An 18,210-nucleotide genomic window follows, 5' to 3' on the forward strand; every position below is an offset into this window, starting at 1 on the left:
AGAACATGAGAGACACAATTAGTGACCATGTGTGAACATTTTGTTTTAAATGACTTGCCCAGCATCACACAGGAACTCTGTGGCAGAGGCATGGACAGAATCTTAGCTATGAGACCATCCTATCTCTTCTTGCAAGCCTGTGTCTCATATATTACCCATCTTCCAATTTCTGCAACAAATGAGGCAGTGGTCCTACAAGCAACAGTCTCTTTCACTACACAACCCTAATTAATCTCTAGACCACAGTTGAGTTTGCCCAGTGCAAAGTTGGAATTATATTGAGGAGTTACTTCCTGGAAAGTAGCCCCATGTTCAGTCCCCTGGACTCATCACAAAGCCTGATCAAATCCTCCTGTGTAATATCAGTTGCATAAAATGAGCTAGCTTAGCATATACTGCAGGGCAAAACTCTCATGGATTTCAGTTGTGTGCAGCATTGACTTTATAACCATGAGCTATGTTGGCTTGTATAAACCTTAAAAATCCCCAGCCCCTCCCCTCGTCACACACACACTCCGGTTAGCAGCATTTAGCAGCTTATTAATAGCTCATTAATATGTATGAAACCTGACCATTAGCAGTGTGTCCCAACAGGGGATAATTAAGTTTTTGGCAGCATTCTAATAGCATCTGAAAACTGTATAATGAAAAGAAATGAAAGAAATAAGGAAACTGATAGACTCATAGGCTCATATACTTTAAGGCCAGAAGGGACCATCATGATCATCTGGTCTGACCTCTAGCACATTGGAGGCCACGGAACCTCACAGCTGTGGTAAGTCCATAACCTCTAGCTGAGTTACTCCACAAATCTTGATTTAAAGACTTCAAGTTACAGAGAATCCACCATTTACTGTAGTTAAAACCAGCAAGTGACCATGTCCTAAGCTGCAAAGGAAGGTAACCCCCCTGCCCCCAAGATATTTGCTAATCTGATCTAAGGAAAAATTATTTCCCAATCCCAAATATGGCAGTTAGACCTTTAGCATGTGCTGAGACCCATCAGCCAGACACCTGGGAAAGAATTTTCTGTACTAACTCAGAGCTCTCCTCATCTAGTGTCCTATCTCCTGCCATTGGAAATGTTTGCAGATGCATGTAGGCCATATGCCATTATAGGCAACCTCATCATACTGTCCCCTTCATAAATATATCAAGCTCAATCTTGAAACAAGTTAGGTTTGTTTACTTCCATTACTTCCCTTGGAAGGCTGTCCCAGAAATTTACTCTTCTGATTAGAAACTATCATCTAATTTCAAGCCTAAACTTGTTGATGGCCAATTTATACCCATTTGTTCTTGTGTTAACATTGACCCTTAACTTAAATAACTCATCTGCATCCTTGTTTGTCCTTCCAATTATTTATATAGATCGATCATATCTCCCCTTGGCCTTCATTTTTTTAAGTTAAACAAGCCAAGCTCCTTAAGTCTCATCTCATAAGGCAGGTTCTCCATTCCTCTGATTATCCCAGTAGCCCTTCATAAGAACATAAGAATGGCCATACTGGGTCAGACCAAGGGTCCGTCTAGCCCAGCATCCTGTCAGCCAACAGTGGCCAATGCCAGGTGCCCCAGAGGGAGTGAAGCTAACAGGCAATGATCAAGTGATCTCTCTCCTGCCATCCATCTCTACCCTCTGACAGACAGAGGCTAGGGACACCTTTCCTTACCCATCCTGGCTAATAGCCATTAATGGACTTAACCTCTATGAATTTATCTAGTTCTCCTTTAAATCCTGTTATAGCCCTAGCCTTCACAACCTCCTCTGGCAAGAAGTTCCACAGGTTAACTGTAAGCTGTGTGAAGAAGAACTTCCTTTTATTTGTTCTAAACCTGCTGGCCATTAATGTCATTTGGTGGCCCCTAGTTCTTATATTATGGGAACAAGTAAATAACTTATCCTTACTCACTTTCTTCACACCACTCATGATTTTATATACCTCTATCATACCCCCCTCACCCTTAATCTCCTCTTTTCCTTCTGTGCACCTGTTCCAGTTTGCATTCATCTTAAGCATGGAAGACCAGAACTGCACACAACATTCCAAATGCTGTCTCACTAGTGCCTTGTACAATGGTAATAAAACTTCCTATCTCTACTGGAAATACCATGCCTGATACATCCTAGGATTTCATTAGTCTTTTTCACAGCTGCATCTCAATGGCAGCTCATAGTCATCCTGTGATTGAACAATAGTCTTTCTCCTCCTTTGTCTCTTCCAACTAGTAAATGCCCAGCTTATAGCAAAATCTCTTGTTGTTAGTCCCATCACCTTGCACTTTCCAATATTAAATTTCATCCCATTTTTATTATTCCATTTTTCAGTCATCCACATCTTCTTCTATAATAGTCCAGTCCTCCTCCATATTAGCAATACCTCCCAACTTTTATCATCCACAGATTTTATTAGCACACTCCCATTTTTTGTGCCAAAATAATTAATGAAAATGTTAAGTAAAATTGGTCCCAAGGCCAATCCTTGAGGAACTCCTCTAATAACCTCTGTCTAGCCTGACACTTCACCTTTCAGTATGATCTGTTATACGGTCCCCTTTAATCTTTCAATTCTCATGTTAATCCCCATCTTTTCCAGTTTTACTAATCATTTCCTGTCTGGCACTGTATCAAAAGCCTTAATGAAATCCAGCTAGATTAGATCTACTGCATTTCCTTTATAGAGAATCAGTTATCTTCTAAAAAAAAAATTAGTTTGTTCTGGCATGATCTACCTTTTGTAAAACCATGGTGTATTTCTTTCCAATTACTATTTAACTCTATATCTTTAAGTACTCTTTCAAGATTAGTTCCAAGACCTTGCATACAACTGAGGTCAAAGTAACAGGCCTGCAGTTTCCCAGATCATTTTTTTTCCAGTTTGCTCTGCAACCTTTCCCAACAATTTTTCCCCCCTTGCTTGTGATGCAGGGTTCATATTGTTTCTGCAACTTGGACTTAAAGTAATTCAAAGCCTCCTCCACATTCAGATCCTTGAGTTGTTCAGAGCAGTCCACCTCCCTAACTAATTCCCTTAAATTTTTAAAGGGACCTTATGAAATCAGGAACCCTCCTTGCAGACCTATTTTTGTTTAGCCTTCAATTTAATTTAAACTGAATTAATTTGAACCACAGTTGTCCTCTACAGCCAGTTCTTTTATAGGTCCTCACTACTTACCAATACTTAATCTAAAAGGGCATCACCTCGTGTTGGTTAGCTGACTATCTGGTGAAGAAATCTATCAGCTATCACATCAAGCAATATCTGGGCCCTCCCATTATCGGTAGCATTTGTCCTCCAATCTATATCTGGGAATTTAAAGTCTCCCATAATCACACAATTCCCAGTAGTATTTATTTCATTAAAATATTAAAGAGGTCTCTGTCCATTTCCAAATCAGATCCTGGGGTTCTGTAGCAGACCCCAAGAACTATTCCAGTGGAGCTTCTGTTATCTTTCTTCCTCAAAGTGGTTTAGACCAAAACAGATTCCATTGTATCCATTCCATCACTTCATATTTATTTAGTCTACCTTGTCATTAACATACAATACTATTCCATCACCCTTTCCTTTCTTTCTCTCTTTCCTCAACAGCACATATCCTTCTTTACAGTATTCCAGTCAGGACTACTCTTCCACCATGTTTCCATGATCCCTATAATATCTGGTTTCACTTCCTGCACCAGTAGTTCTAGTTCCTCCATGTTGTTACCTAGGCTTCTTGCACTTGTATACACACATATTAGTTGTTTCCTCTTGGCCTCACCCGGGTTCCCTGTCTGATTGGGTACAGTCATTTTACTGCCAGTATCACCCACCTGACTGTTATTGTCAGTGGTATTGGCACTATCTTACCTCTTGTTTTCCATTCTCCTATTCTCTGTTATTCTTTTCTCAATTGCTGTATCCTCTTTTACTTGATTTTCCTCCTGCCCCATATTAGAATCAGACATGGAGATTACAAAGGCATTTCCCAACTATCTCCCCTAAATTACTAGTTTAAAGCTTTTTTAATCAGTTGTGAAAAGCTCCATCCCAGAAGTCTATTTTCTTCCCTATTCAGCTGGAGTCCATCCCGTGAGAACGGTCCTCTGCCTGTGAATGCTTCCCAGTGGCTAAACCTCCCAAAGCCCTCCTTATAGCACCATTGCCTGAACCATCTGTTGATCATCACAACTTTGTCTTGCCTTCACTCTCCTCTAGGAACAGGTAGAATCCCACTGGAGATCATCTGAGCCTCCGTTTCTTTAAGCATCTTCCCCAGCCTGGTGTAGTCTTCCTGGCAGGGGTGGCTCTAGGTATTTTGCCGCCCCAAGCACGGCAGGCAGGTTGTCTTCAGTGGCTTGCCTGAGGGAGGTCCCTGGTCCCGCGGATTCGGCGGCACGCCTGTGGGAGGTCTGCTGAAGCCTCGGGACCAGCGGACCCTCCGCAGGCATGCCGCCGAAGGCAACCTGCCTGCCGCCTTCATGGTGACCAGCAGAGCCTCCCCCGTGCCTTGCCGTCCCAGGCACGTGCTTGGCGTGCTGGTGCCTGGAGTTGCCCATTTCCTGGATACATTCCAATAAGAATCTAGCGGTATCATTTGTTCCCACTTGAATGACAATCAGTGGATTATTTTCTGTTCCCATTAGGATCCTCTTCAGCCTTAGGTCCACATCCTGTATCTTAGCTCCCAGCAGATAATACACCCTTCTGTTCTCTGGATCAGCTCTGGTGACAGGTCTGTCTGTTCTTCTTAGTAGGGAGTCCAAAGTTATATAGACCTGCCTCTTCCTGGTCTTGGTGCAATTCTCATGCCTTCCCTCTTCTGTTCTTCTTTCTGGCTATAAGTCTTCTTGTCTTCTGTTTTCACACAAAATCTCCTGAATCATCCTCTATCCTCCTTTGTCTCTTCTCTTCTTCCTTGTCTTCCCATCTTTCATTGCTGCCTGCATCTCGCTTTCAGCTGTTCAAATTCCAAATGCTTTGACTTGCTTTCTCTTTCCATGTATTTAATACAGGTTAAAACATATTTAATGATGGTTACAATGGGAGTGAACCAGTGATAATTTGAGGCCAAACTCCTGAGTAGAGCTGTCTGAATAAAAAGATTTTTCAGTTCATTGGCAGTTCTGAACAACTGAAAGGAAAAACAATTGTTTCAAGTTGAACCAAAACCAAAATTTTTCAAAATTCTCAGCAAATCAGAAAGGAAAAAATTATTTTGATTTTGAGGGTTTTCTTTAACATTTATGAATTATTTTTAAATAAAAATGAAGGAAATTTTAAAACAAAGAATTGTTTTGAACCAAAAATCCTTTCATTTAAAAAAAGTTGAAACAGTTCCGCCACCCAAACTTGAACAATTAGGCAAAACCAATACAAATTCAGAAAATATTTTGGTATCACTAAATCTGCATTTTCTGCACAAAAATATTTCAGCTGAAAAATTTTGCCCAACTCTACTGATTACATTATATGGGTTCAATCCACAACTCCTTAAACTGAAAGATTATTATGCCAATAGCATTTTTCATTCATAAGGATCTCACAACACTTTGCAAACTTATAGTAATACTAATTGCAAAGGACCAATATTAAAAGAACAAGGAGGGTAAGGTTAAAATAAAAAAAAAACCTTGAAATATTAAAATTCAGGTTCTTATTGTAATATTAACTCAATCATTTTACATATTTATTCTGTTTTATGGTATATATTTTTCAAAAATGAAATATTAATGCATTTTGCATTTTGACATTAATGCAAATTTAACCAGAAAAACAAAAATAGAAAATACTACATATGTACAAAGCAGCTGAATTAATATTGCTCTTGGAATCTGATTTGAGATACAACTTTATTCTTGTATTAACATACATGAGTGGACGAGAGCTGAGGAAGTGTTGTTCCAGGTCAGCCATAAAAATGTTGGCAAATTCTGGGGCTATGCGGGTGCCCATAGCAGTACCACTGGTCTGGAGGTATATATTGTCACCAAATTTGAAAAAACTGTGCGTGAGGATAAAGTCATAGAGCTCAGCAACTAGTTGTGCTGTGTCATCACCATGGGAAACTGTTCCTGACAGTTTGTATTCCATCTGTGTGTGGGAGCCTCCATGTCCATGGTGGCTAGGAGGGTTCATTTCCAAATTCGACACCATCAGCTCAGGATTAAACAAAGACTGTGAATGGCTTGCCAACTACAAAACCAGTTTCTCCTCCCTTGGTGTTCACACCTCAACTGCTAGAAGAGGGCCTCATCCTCCCTGATTGAACTAACCTTGTTATCTCTAGACTGATTCTTGCCTGCATATTTATACCTGCCTCTGGAAATTTCCATTACATGCATCTGATAAAGTGGGTATTCACCCATGAAAGCTTATGCTCCAATACGTCTGTTAGTCTATAAGGTGCCACAGGACTCTTTGAATCTGTTTGTGGTGATTCTTCTAGCAGAAAAGAAGATTACGGGGTATGTTTTTCTTAAATAGTACCAGCCCAGTTGTTTTATCATTTCCTAGTACTGATTTCCCAGTGAGGCCCATGAAAGAGTTATTTTTAAATTACATTATGTAGCAATGTAATTTTATATCTGCATTTTACATACTGAGTATGGCATGTTCCCTACCCTAAAAAAATTTAAATCTAAAGCAGACGGTATAATCAGATACATCCCTTTAGAGTAAACAACTTTCTACAACCTCATTTTCATGATCCTTTAATTCTGATGAAAATAATTTACAGCCATAAAACATGGAGACCCCAAAATTGTAAAGAATGTGAATAACTTTGAATCTAAAATGAGTGATGTCCCTTAAAAGATAGGACATTGGAGAGCTATGATCATGTTCTCTGCATAGTTTTTCAGCATTGTAATAAAAATAGCACAAGATACATATGCACACACATCTATATATGGTTGAAAATGTTAGGCAATTGAAATCAAGGGAACTATGCTTTTTTTACACCAGCTTAGACTATGGCCTATTCTATTCTATTCAGGCTCTTAGCCTGTGCCCATCACTGTAACAAATTGCATTGAACTTCAAGGAAACAGCACAGATTGCAGGAGGGAAAGTGGGAGAAGGCACCAGGAACTCAGTCTGATGGCATATGGCTGATGATCATACTCCACCTCCGCCTTGTGCCTGAAAGTGAGCTGATGGAACCATTCCATTCCAAAAAACACAGACAGCAGCTCCTTTTCTATCTGAGCATACCCCATTTCTGTGTCTGTCAGCGCTTTACTAGTAAATGCTATGGGCTGCTGGCTTTGCATCAGTCCTGATCCTAGCCTCCTTCTGAGGCATCACACTGTAGCTCTAGCTACTCCACAAGTGCCTCACTTATGATTTTCTTTACTTTTTAAAATATCTGTTCTTGGGTCTCTCTGACCATTCCCAGTCTGCATCATTGTGTGTTAAGTGTCTCAAGGGTTCACAGGTTTCTGATAGGTGTATGCATAATCTGGAAAGATAGTTGGACATCCTTACAAATTACTGGATTCCATACACATCCTTTGCTGTGGGCATTTCCTTAACAGCCCTCAGTTTCTCAGGGTCTGTCTGGAGTCCAAAAGACAGAGAACTTCAGTTCTTCTCAGCTTCAGCTTGTCTGCATTCAACCTACTATTCTGTTCTTAGCACCTGTTTAGGAGTTGTTGCAGCTTGATATCATGGTCCTGAATTTCTATTTTTCTTGACATATCCTCCTACAATAAGAATGTCATTAGCTACTGTCTTTTAGCCTGGAAGTTCTTCTAGTGTCTGGTTCAGTGTAGACTGGAACATATAGGCATCCATACCCAGCAGTACCTGAGAAAAGATGTGGCAAAGGTTGTCATGTGGCTGGATGACTCATCTTACTTTATGTGCCAGAACCCATTCTTGACATCACAGATAGTGAACACTTTTTCTGTAGATGAATAAGGTAGTATGTCCTGAATTGTTGGTAATGGGTAGTGACTTCTTTTCAATGTTCCATTAAGTGGCTTTGGATCAATGCAGATCCTCAGTTCACCTGACAGTTTTCTTATCACTATTAGGCTGTTGATCCACTCTGTGCTAGTTTCAGTATATATAATGGTGCTTCTTTTTTGCACAGTTGTCAATTTCTTCTTCTGTGGCTCCACTAGGGTTAATGGAATTCTACATCTCATGAGCTTCACATGGGGGTCTCTGGGTAAAGATAAAAGGGGAAAAGGAGGCTGTCATGGTAGGGATCTACTACAGACCACCTAACCAGATGGATGAGACTTTTTTGTAAGCAAAAAAACACAGGATGTGGTGGTGGTTGGGGACTTCAGCTACTCAGATATGTGTTGGAAAACAATAAAGAAGAACACAGATTATCCAACAAGTTCTTGAAATAGATTGAAGACATTTTTTTATTCCAGAAGGTGAAAAAGCAACTAGAGGAGAGGCTATTCTAGATTTGATTTTGACAAATAGGGAGGAACTGGTTGAGAATTTGAAAGTGGAAGGCAGCTTGGGTGAAAGTGATCATGAAATCATGATTCCAAGGAATGGAAGGAGGAAAAACAGGAGACTAAAGACTATCAATTTCAAGAAAGCAGATTTTAGCAAACTCAGGGAGTTGGTAGGTAAGATCCCATGAAGAAAGTCTAAGGGGAAAAATAGTTTGAGAGTTGACAGTTTTTCAAAAAGACATTATTAAAGACACAAAAGCAAACTATCCCACTGCATAGGAAAGATAGGAAGTATGGCAAGAGAACACACTAGCTTAACCAGGAGATCTTCAATGATCTGAAACTCAAAAAAGAGTACTACAAAAAGTGGAAACTAGGTCAAATTACAAAGAATAAACATAAACAAACAGCATAAGAACGTAGGGACAAAATTTAAAAGGCCAAGTCACAAAACGAGATGAAACTAGCTAGAGACAAAAGGGTAACAATAAAACATTCTACAAATATATTAGAAGCAAGAGGTAGATCAAATACAGAGTAGACCTGTTACTCAGTGAGGGAAGAAAGACAATAACAGAAAATGTAGAAATGGCAGAAGTGCTAAAAGACTTTTTTGTTTCAGTTTTCACCAAAAAGTTTTATAGCAATTGGACATCTAATACAGTGAAAGCCAGTGAAAATGAAATAGGATCTGAGGCTAAAAAAGGGAAAGAACAAATTAAAAATTACTTAGACAAGTCAGATGTCTTCAAGCCACCAGGGCCTGATGAAATGCATCCCAGAATACTCAAGGAGCTGACTGAGGAGACATCTGAGCCATTAGCAATTATCTTTGAAAACTCATGGAAGATGGAAGAGATTCCAGAGGACTGGAAGAGGGCAAATATAGTGCCAATATTTCAAAAGGGGAATAAGGACAACCTGGGGAATTACAGACCAGTCAGCTTAACTTCAGTACCCAGAATGATAATGGAGCAAATAATCAAGCAATCAGTTTGCAAACATCTGGAAGATAATAAAGGGATAAGTAACAGTTAATCAACTTAATAGCTTTCTTTGATAGGGTAAAAAGACTGTGGATTGGGGGAAGCAATACATGTGGTATATCTTGACTTCAGTAAGGCTTTCGATACTTTCTCGCATAAGCTTCTCAGAAAGAAACTATGGACATACAGCCTAGATGGAGCTACTGTAAGGTGGGTGCATAACTGGTTGGAAAAAGGTTCCCAGAGGGTAGTTGTCAGTGGTTCACAGTCAAGCTAGAAGGGTATATTGAGTGGAGTCCCACAGGGATCAGTTCTGGGTCGAGTTCTGTTCAATATGTTCATGAATGATTTAGATAATGACATAGAGAGTACACTTCTAAAGTTTGCAGATAATACCAAGCTGGGAGGGACTGCAAGTGTTTTGAAGGATAGGATTAATATTCAAAATGATCTGGACAAACTGGATAAATGGTCTGAAGTAAACGGGATGAAATTAAATAAAGACAAATGCAAAGTACTCCCCTTAGGAAGGAACAATTAACCACACACACAGAAAATGGGAAATGACTGCCTATGAAGGAGTACTGCAGAAAGGGATCTGGGGTTTATAGTGAACTACAAGCTAAATATGAGTCAACAATGTAACACTATTGCAAAAAAGCGAACAGCATTCTGGTATATATTGACAATTGTGTTGTAAGCAAGACACGAGAAGCAATTCTTCTGCTCTATTCTGTGCTGATAAGGCCCCAGCTGAGGTATTTTGTCCAGTTCTGGGTGCCACCTTTCAGCAAAGATGTGGACAAATTGGAGAAAGTGCAGAGTAGAACAACAAAAATGATTAAAGGCCCAGAAAACATGACTTATGAGGGAAGATTGAAAAAAATGGGTTTGTTTAGTCTGGAGAAGACTGAAGGGGACATAACAGTTTTCAAGTGCATAAAAGGTTGTTAAAAGGAGGAGGGAGAAAAATTGTTCTCCTTAAGCTCTGAGGATAGGACAAGAAGCCATGGCCTTACATTGCAGCAAGGGAGGTTTAGGTTGAACCTTAGGAAAACTTCCTAACTGCCGGGGTAGTTAAGCAGGTGGATACATTTTCCCAGTCTAATACCTCTGCTTTTTTCTTTCTGAGGAAACTTCAGCATTGGGTCATAAGGTGGTTCTACTTCTCACGCCACTTGCACTGTTGCACATAAGCTGGGCATTTTTATTTCTGTTACTCATATTGTTTTCCACAGTACCAACAGTGGACCACGATGCCTGCATTCTTGGTTGATCTGTCCTTGATCTGCTTCCTGGGTTAGTTTAGCTTGAGCCTGTGTACTTGTTCTGCACTAGTGGCTGTCATTGTTTTGATTCTTTCCCTGCACAGTTCGGCTGCCCTAGCTGTTTGGGAGGCATTTCTTTAGGGCTAGATCTGCTTCTCTAAACAGGTTGTCCTGTAAGTTGGAAACCCCTGCTTCACAAACGATCTTGTCTCCAACTAGCAAATCTTTAAAGTCTTCAAAGTTATAGGTGGATGCCAGAGTTCTCAGCTCTGTAATGTAAGTGCCTATTTCCTCTTCTGCTTCTTGGTATTGAGTAAACCCCCCCAGCATCTATCCATAGTCTGTCTCTTTAGTCATGGTACTCATCAAACACTTTTATCACCTGTTCCAGTGTTTCAGGCATAATTCCCAGCCACAGTGTCTCAATCGTTTCTTATCCTTTTTCCTCAGTGAAAGAATAAAACTAGCTTTACCTTCATTTTCTCATCTTTATCCCCTATGGTCAGCTCTGTATGTAGATTCAGTTCTTGATTCCATGGTTTCCATGCTTGTGCAAGATTGTTGTTTGGAAATCTAGCATTCCCAGAGGTCTGAGTCCCTCCATGCTGCGTGCCTGCTCTGTCTCTAGATGCTGCTTTGTTTTCTGGTTAATCACGCTCTCTTTGTTGCTGGACTTCTCATTAGACTTACCACTGCGATCACGTGGCACATGCCACATGCTGGGTAGTAACAGAGGATGCCATGTTACTAAAAGTAAACACAACTGAAATTAGCATTCAAATCACATGCACATCACTGACCTCCTGGTGCCTCCTCCAAACTATTCCCTCCTGCAACTTTTGCTCCTCCCTGCAAGTTTCATGCAGGTTGCTACAGTTGCCATAGTGTCATGCATACTTATTTCCATATATACTGAACTGTGGGTTCACTGATGTCTGTTCTGCTCAGTTGATTGCATAGGGCAATCTAACTCTATTTATCTCTTCTTTCTGCAGACTCCATTGTTGGTGTCACTAGACATAACCCTAGGTAACTCGGGAGGGTGGTAGACCACTAGTGTCAATGAAGCCCTCCTGTTGTAGGCCTCAATGAACCAATGTTCCTCCATGTTAAACACTTTGTGTAACCTAGTGTAACCTAATATGTTAAGAGCTGTAAAATGTAATGTCAGCAGTTAGTTTTCTGATTGTAACAGCCAGTTCCCTGCTGTAACACACTGGAGCTAAATTGAAGCAAGTTTCAAGGCCGCTGTTAGATACAGCATACATGTCTCTGTAGCAGAAAGGGGGAGAGGGAGGGGGAAGACAAAGGAATAAGTGAGAAGAGAATGCTGCAGCCGGACAGAAGAGGGAGGGGAAACGGGGGATTGTTAGTCAGCAAGAAAAGTTCTCATGGGATATAAAGGAACAGACTGCTTGTTTTAGCTGTGCTTGATTTGAGGCATTAGTCTCCCAGCACCGCTTTCAGATCTCAAATAAACTTGTGTTTTGCTTCTCCACCCTGATGTGTTCATTGGCGCTAAGCACTCTGGGCCACGAACCGCTGTTGCTTGCCTCTGGCATTTCTGTGTCGGCAACACCATCATAATGGATCACACCCTTCCAATAACGTGCTGCATTAGTCTCATTGTCTGATTCCTCCCTCCCTATTCCCCCAAAATGGCTCCATAGACCCCAGGCTGAAAGCTCCTGGCATGGTGGCATAAGTTAGGGAATGCTAGACTTGTTGGGCCAGACCCCACCAGGTGTGCACCACTCAGCCATCCAGGATTTCTAAGGTGCTTTGCATTCTGGCTTTATCCACCCAGAGCTAACACAACACCTCCCAGCTCAGCCTCAAGTCACCTGGTGATTTTCCCACACTAAGGGAATCCTCAACTGCTCCTTTCAGACAACTTTAAATCAGTGACACAAAGGGGACTTACGAGTGGCTAACCCACGATTTTCAGAGCCTGAATGAGCACTGTGTGGGTAGAAGTTTATATTGTGGATTCTCCATGAATAAGACTGGTTTGATTCCCATTTCAATTTCTGCTGCAGTTGTGTCTATTGCAGGGAGAGGAGGGATACAGAATTACAGAGTAGCTCCTGCGGTAGGAGATATTCAGGGAGGTTGGCTGATTGTGACTGTATATAGGTTGGGTTGTTTCTCTGGAGGCATTCAAAAGCCTCGAGGCATGTGTGACTATCTGCATTAGAAGTTGTTATGAACTATTATTATTATCATTATGAGATTTCCCATTTCAGTGCCAATGATCTCCAGAAGAGACATCTCTGCATAATGAATGGAACAAGTGCTGATTAATGGGGAATAAAATAATTGACTAAGCATATAACACAAGCCTTATGGTTACAAACTGCCAAGAAGCAACTCATTAATTCTCCCACTGTCCATTCTGTAGAAAAGTCTTCTCTCCATTTGGGAATGGCAGTGTGATAATGAAAGACTTCCTTATTGCTGGAGCTGCATGGCAGTATGTGGTGCGTTCATGCAGCCTTGTCAACAGCCCTGATTCAGGCAGGACATTCCCAGGTTTTGCTCTCTCCCTTCTGGATACCCATATCTGTCCTGATTATAACAGACAAGAAAATACACTACAGTTCTCACCTCTGGCCAGGTTGCTGCTGGGATGCTAGAAACTGCCTGTCTTTTTCTCTGTTTTTTCCTCACCAGGCAGGGAACCCACCGGCTACCAATGACAGTAACTTTGCTTCACCCCCACTAGGAGAAAGAAGAGGCACTAGGGTGGGGAGGAGAGGAAGAGGTAGCCTGTCATAAACAGATAGTTAAGGTTAATGTCTCTTTTACTTGTAAAGGGTTAACAAACAGTAAACCAAAAACACCTGACCAGAGGACCAATCAGGAAACAAGATACTTTAAAATCTTGGTGGAGGGAAGCCTTTGTTTATGTTTTTTGGGTTTTGCTTTGTTCTCTCTGGATTCTGAGAGGGACCAGGCATGTAAGCAGATTCCTCCAATCTTTTCTGAAAAAATCTCTTCTGTTCCAATTTTAGTCAGTACCAGAAAAAGGCGAGTTTAGTCTTATGATTGTTCTCTGTACTTGCAAATGTGTAGTTTGCTGGGAGCATTTTAAATTGTATTTTGCTGGGGGGAGGCTTCTTTCTAGTGTCTATAAGCTGAAAGACCCTGTAACTTTCACCATCTAAATTACAGAGACAACTTTTTCTTTTTTTCTTTCTTTTTATTAAAAGTTTTGCTTTTTAAGACCTGTTTGATTTTTTTCCCCTTGTTGAGGCTCAGGGGAATTGAGTCTGTACTTACCGGGAAATTGGTGGAAGACAGGGAGAAAGAAGGGTGGGGGGAAAGGGGGAATCCCTTTGTTTAGATTCACTGAGCTTGAATCTATCTATCTCTCCAGGATAGCCCAGGGAGGGAAAGCCTGGGAGGGGGAGAGAAGGGGGGGGGAAAAACCTGATTTCTCTGTGTTGTGATTCAAGGAGTTTGAATCACGGTGATCTCCTGGTGTACCCAGGATGGGAAAGATCTGGGAGGAAGAAAGGAGAAGGGGGGGAAATGGTTTATTCCCCTTTGTTGTAAGACTCAAGGAATTTGGGTTTTGGGGTCCCCAGGGAAGGTTTTGGGGGGTACCAGGCACTGGAATTCCTGGTTGATGGCAGCGTATCAGATCTAAGCAGGTAATTAAGCTTAGAGGAATTCATGCTGGTACCCCAACTTTTGGACTCTAAGGTTCAAATTGGGGAATGACATAGCCCCACAGGAGATGGAAATAGGACAAGGCAGGAAAAGAAGGGGAATCCCCACGAGGAGGTAGAGGGACTCTTTTAAGATGGAACAGGGAGAATAGAAGAGGCCACTATGGAGAGGGATTTGGGAGGAGGGGGACTGAGTGGGGGAAATAGATCCCACGAAATGGGGCTGGCAGGCCACGAGCCACACTGCTAGCAACACAACTCAGGAGGGCACAACTGAGCCATGAAAATGAGAAAGGGGAGGCAGGGAGAGATTGCAGTACCGGGAGCATTGTGCAGCCTCACAGGCATCTTCATAGATACCTGATTTCAAAGCAGTGTTGCCAACTTTCACAAATCATGAGCTTTTGAAGACTGTGGAGCCAAGAAGCTCCAGCCTTCACAAGCAGACAGCCCGGCGGAAAGAACAGCCAATCACAGCTGCTGCAGGAGGCAGGCAGAACTCTTCCCTCGCCTTTCAGGAGCTGAGAGACGTTTTGTGGATTTGGGGGGGATGGGCAAGAGGAAGCAGCCAAAATGAGTTTCACAAGAGGGAAGGGAGGCAGGGAGCAGAAAGAATCCAGCAGTACAGGGCAGCCTCCCTGCATGCCCTCCTGTGAAAAATGGCTTGGAGATTCTTTTTGCTCCTTCTCCTGCTCTCTAATGCTACACACCAGGCCTGGGAAGGTGGAGAGGAAAACTCCCAATGAGCTGTTCTCCCCTCAGGCAGGAGTTTGTGTGTGGGAAGATCCCATGGGAGCTGCCAGGCCTGGGAAGAAGTGCAGGTGGAGGAGAGATGTGCTTGGGCAGGGGGCAGCAAGGAGAAGATCTGGGGCTGAGGGTGTATGGGGAGGAGGGGCACAATTATTGTATGACTGGGTGTGTTGATTTGATGTGGGACTAGGGCAGATGTGAGCGCTGGAGCACAAACTTAATTTATTATTATTTCTCCCTCTTTCCTGGGGTAGCTACAGCATAGAGACATTCAGAGATTTTTTTTCCCCACAGCCCTGGCGCCATTGCCCATTGGCTGGGCTTTTTTACTTTCTATCCCTCATGTTGAGCCTTCAAAATGAAAAGATGTTACATCAACACAATATTATTTTATTGGGATTATACAGCAGCTAAACCTGAACTCCTATTATTATTGAACAGCAGAAAAAACATGTTTCTTTTTTTAAGTATGTGCATTGATTATCATGTTTTGGGGGGGGGCTGGAGGGGAAGAGGGTGTCTCCTGTTTCCTTCCTTCCTTTCTTTTTATATTTTCCTGTGATACTGATATTTGAAGGCTAAATTGTGCTCTTGTGTCATCTGAAGAAGTGAGGGAGTAGACAGCCTACCCAACCTTTTGCTTAGCTGAATAGAATCTACCGTGACTGGGGTCTGGGTCTGGAGCCTGGGCCAAAGTCCACTGAAATCAATGGGCTTGGGAGCAGGCCCCTCCTCTTCTCCGGATATTGCTCCTCCAAGCAAGTGGATGGGGAATGGGTGGAGAAATCCTGGGCTCCACCTCTCCCACTAGATGGACAGAGCTTAGGCCTGGCATGAAGGAAAGTAAGCCGTGTCCTCTGAAGGGATGCAGTGACTTACAAGAGATGCTCCCTTGGAGTAAGAACAGAACAGGGAAGGGATTTTGCCTCAGAGAGGTATCTGTGGGCCGCCACGTCTCCTGGGGCTATTCCTCGGTTGGTGCTACTTACGTTTGTGTGTTTATAGTTTGTTTTTAATGAATATATGATTTCCAATGGTACTTAAGGGGTATAGGCCAGATTTTTAAAGGTATATAGGTGCCTAAAGATGCAGATAAGAAGCTAGTGGGATTTTGTAAAGTACCTACATGCCTAAAGCCCATTGACATCAAAGGGAGCACCTAGGTGCTTTTGAAAATCCCACTAGGTGTCTGTCTTCATCTTTAGGCACCTAAATACCATTGTAAATCTGGCTCTTAGACACTTTGAAAATTGAACTTAGGCTTCTAAGTCAGTGAGGCATCTTTTGGAAATGATACCCTGTAAGTTTGCCTGAGAACTTTTGTCAGAGTAAAAGCTGAGAAGGTGATAGGAATCCATATGCTGACTAAAAAGAATACACCAAAAAAGTGCCCAGTAGTTAATATTTCCATATTTTTCTAGCTGCTGAGTTTCTCACTGGAAGCCTGATTGTAATTCAGTACAGGTTTCATCTAATGAAGAACTCCTGCTTAGAGCAGCGATTAACAGTTCATATTGAAAAGTCCACAGTGATAATTCTGTGACAAAAACTAATCAAAGACCATAGAATTTTACCTCATACACTTTTCAAAAGAAATGCATTAAGAATGTAGCGTCAGGCTCTTGGAATACTAGTCAATATGGATTTAAAAGTTAGTATTGAATCTTAAAGGCCCTCTCTGTGCTATAAAATGTAGCCGGTATTCTTTCCATTAACTCAGAGAACATGATTCATTTCTCGCTTATATCAGTGTAACTCAGGAATTCTACTGAGGCTGATGGAGTTTCATTGACCGGTGTAATGAGGCCAGAATGCTGATTCAGAGTGCAATTAACAAGGAAATATCTGTCATGGAGTAGACACATGTGGCAGGGCGAATCCCTCAAGGATGCAAGCAAATTTTCATGTTGAGAAAATATGCAGTACCTTAATCATAAATTTTGAAGATGGTTCGTTGGCATTGAACATCACACATATTTTTTTTTGCCAAGGCAAGACAATTACTGTAGAGTGATAACTAAGGATGTGACATCTTTCCAGGAAACATACCATGTGTTAAAGAGAAGTACTATATCGCCATGTTTAAGACATAAAAAGGCTGATCTATGCAGATAGGCTAATCACCTGCCTTAGACCTCCATTACCTATGGGAAAGTGAAAGTAAAAATAAGAGCCATCAGATAGAAATCACTCTTACTGTCTTGTATTTTCTTCCTCTTGTTAAAATGTGAATTTCTACTATAAGAGGAAATTCACTCCTGTGTAATGGCACAGCACAATGACTCTGCACCACCTAGTTACCACTTAAGCCCAATCTTGAGGGCTTGCAGAGGATTTGCAAGGTGCATAGGCCCTCCACCTAAAGGTAAATGTCCACCATAATCAGCATCTTCAAAGGGGTTCCTGAAAGAGAACGCCGCCAAGTCCTCAATAAGGAAAGACCTACTTAGTCCTTTACCCCCTGCTCTGACACCTCAGAATTACTCCCTACAGAACATTCTCTCATGTTTCTCCAGTTTCCTTTTAAATGCCTAAAAGAATGTATTTTTCACTACATATCTTGGCACAGTCAACTTAAATTTACCTTTATTTAATTTCATCCCATCCATTATATTGTGGGTATGGTAGAAGAACGTATACAAAACAGAACAGGTATGAGTGATTACTTTTTAGCTATAAGTTACATCTTTTACCACAGTAAGCAATTCCTCTCTCTCCTTGGTGTTTAGATCCTTAAAACACTTTTGAAATGTGTGTTTCATTCTGTTTTTAACCTTATTTTTTATTACAGATGGCCTAGTAGTTTGCAGAGGATGGAGATGAGCCATTACTTTTGGTCTATGTCAGAATCAGTCTCAGAGACATAAACAGACTAGTGATTCATGAATTTGTAGATTTTAAGGCAAGAAGAGACCATTAGAACATCTAGCCTGACCTCCTGTATTATATAGGTCATAGAAGGTCACCTACTGATTCCTATATTGAGCCCAATAACTTGTGTTTTGCTAAAACACATCATCTGGAAAGGCATCCATCCTTGACTTGAAGGCTTCAAGAGATGGAGAATACATCAATTTCCTTGGTATTGTGTTCCAGTGGTTAATCAGCTCACTGTGAAAAATGTG

The 18,210-nt window shown here is 41.5% G+C and overlaps 1 protein-coding gene and 1 long non-coding RNA gene across 4 annotated transcripts in view; both read right to left on the bottom strand.

Annotated features, from left to right (window-relative positions):
• PTCHD4 (patched domain containing 4) overlaps window positions 1–18,210 on the bottom strand; it is a 124,597-nt gene that overhangs the window by 10,554 nt on the left and 95,833 nt on the right. The gene's annotated exons all lie outside the window — the stretch shown is intronic.
• Window positions 687–18,033, bottom strand: LOC115649499. The gene is made up of 3 exons (XR_003999836.1): window positions 18,021–18,033; window positions 13,378–13,382; window positions 687–770 (listed from the first exon to the last, which is right to left on the bottom strand). It is a non-coding gene; the product is annotated as an uncharacterized LOC115649499 (long non-coding RNA).

The sequence above is a fragment of the Gopherus evgoodei genome, chromosome 3, assembly GCF_007399415.2.
Source record: "Gopherus evgoodei ecotype Sinaloan lineage chromosome 3, rGopEvg1_v1.p, whole genome shotgun sequence".
NCBI lineage: Eukaryota > Metazoa > Chordata > Testudines > Testudinidae > Gopherus > Gopherus evgoodei.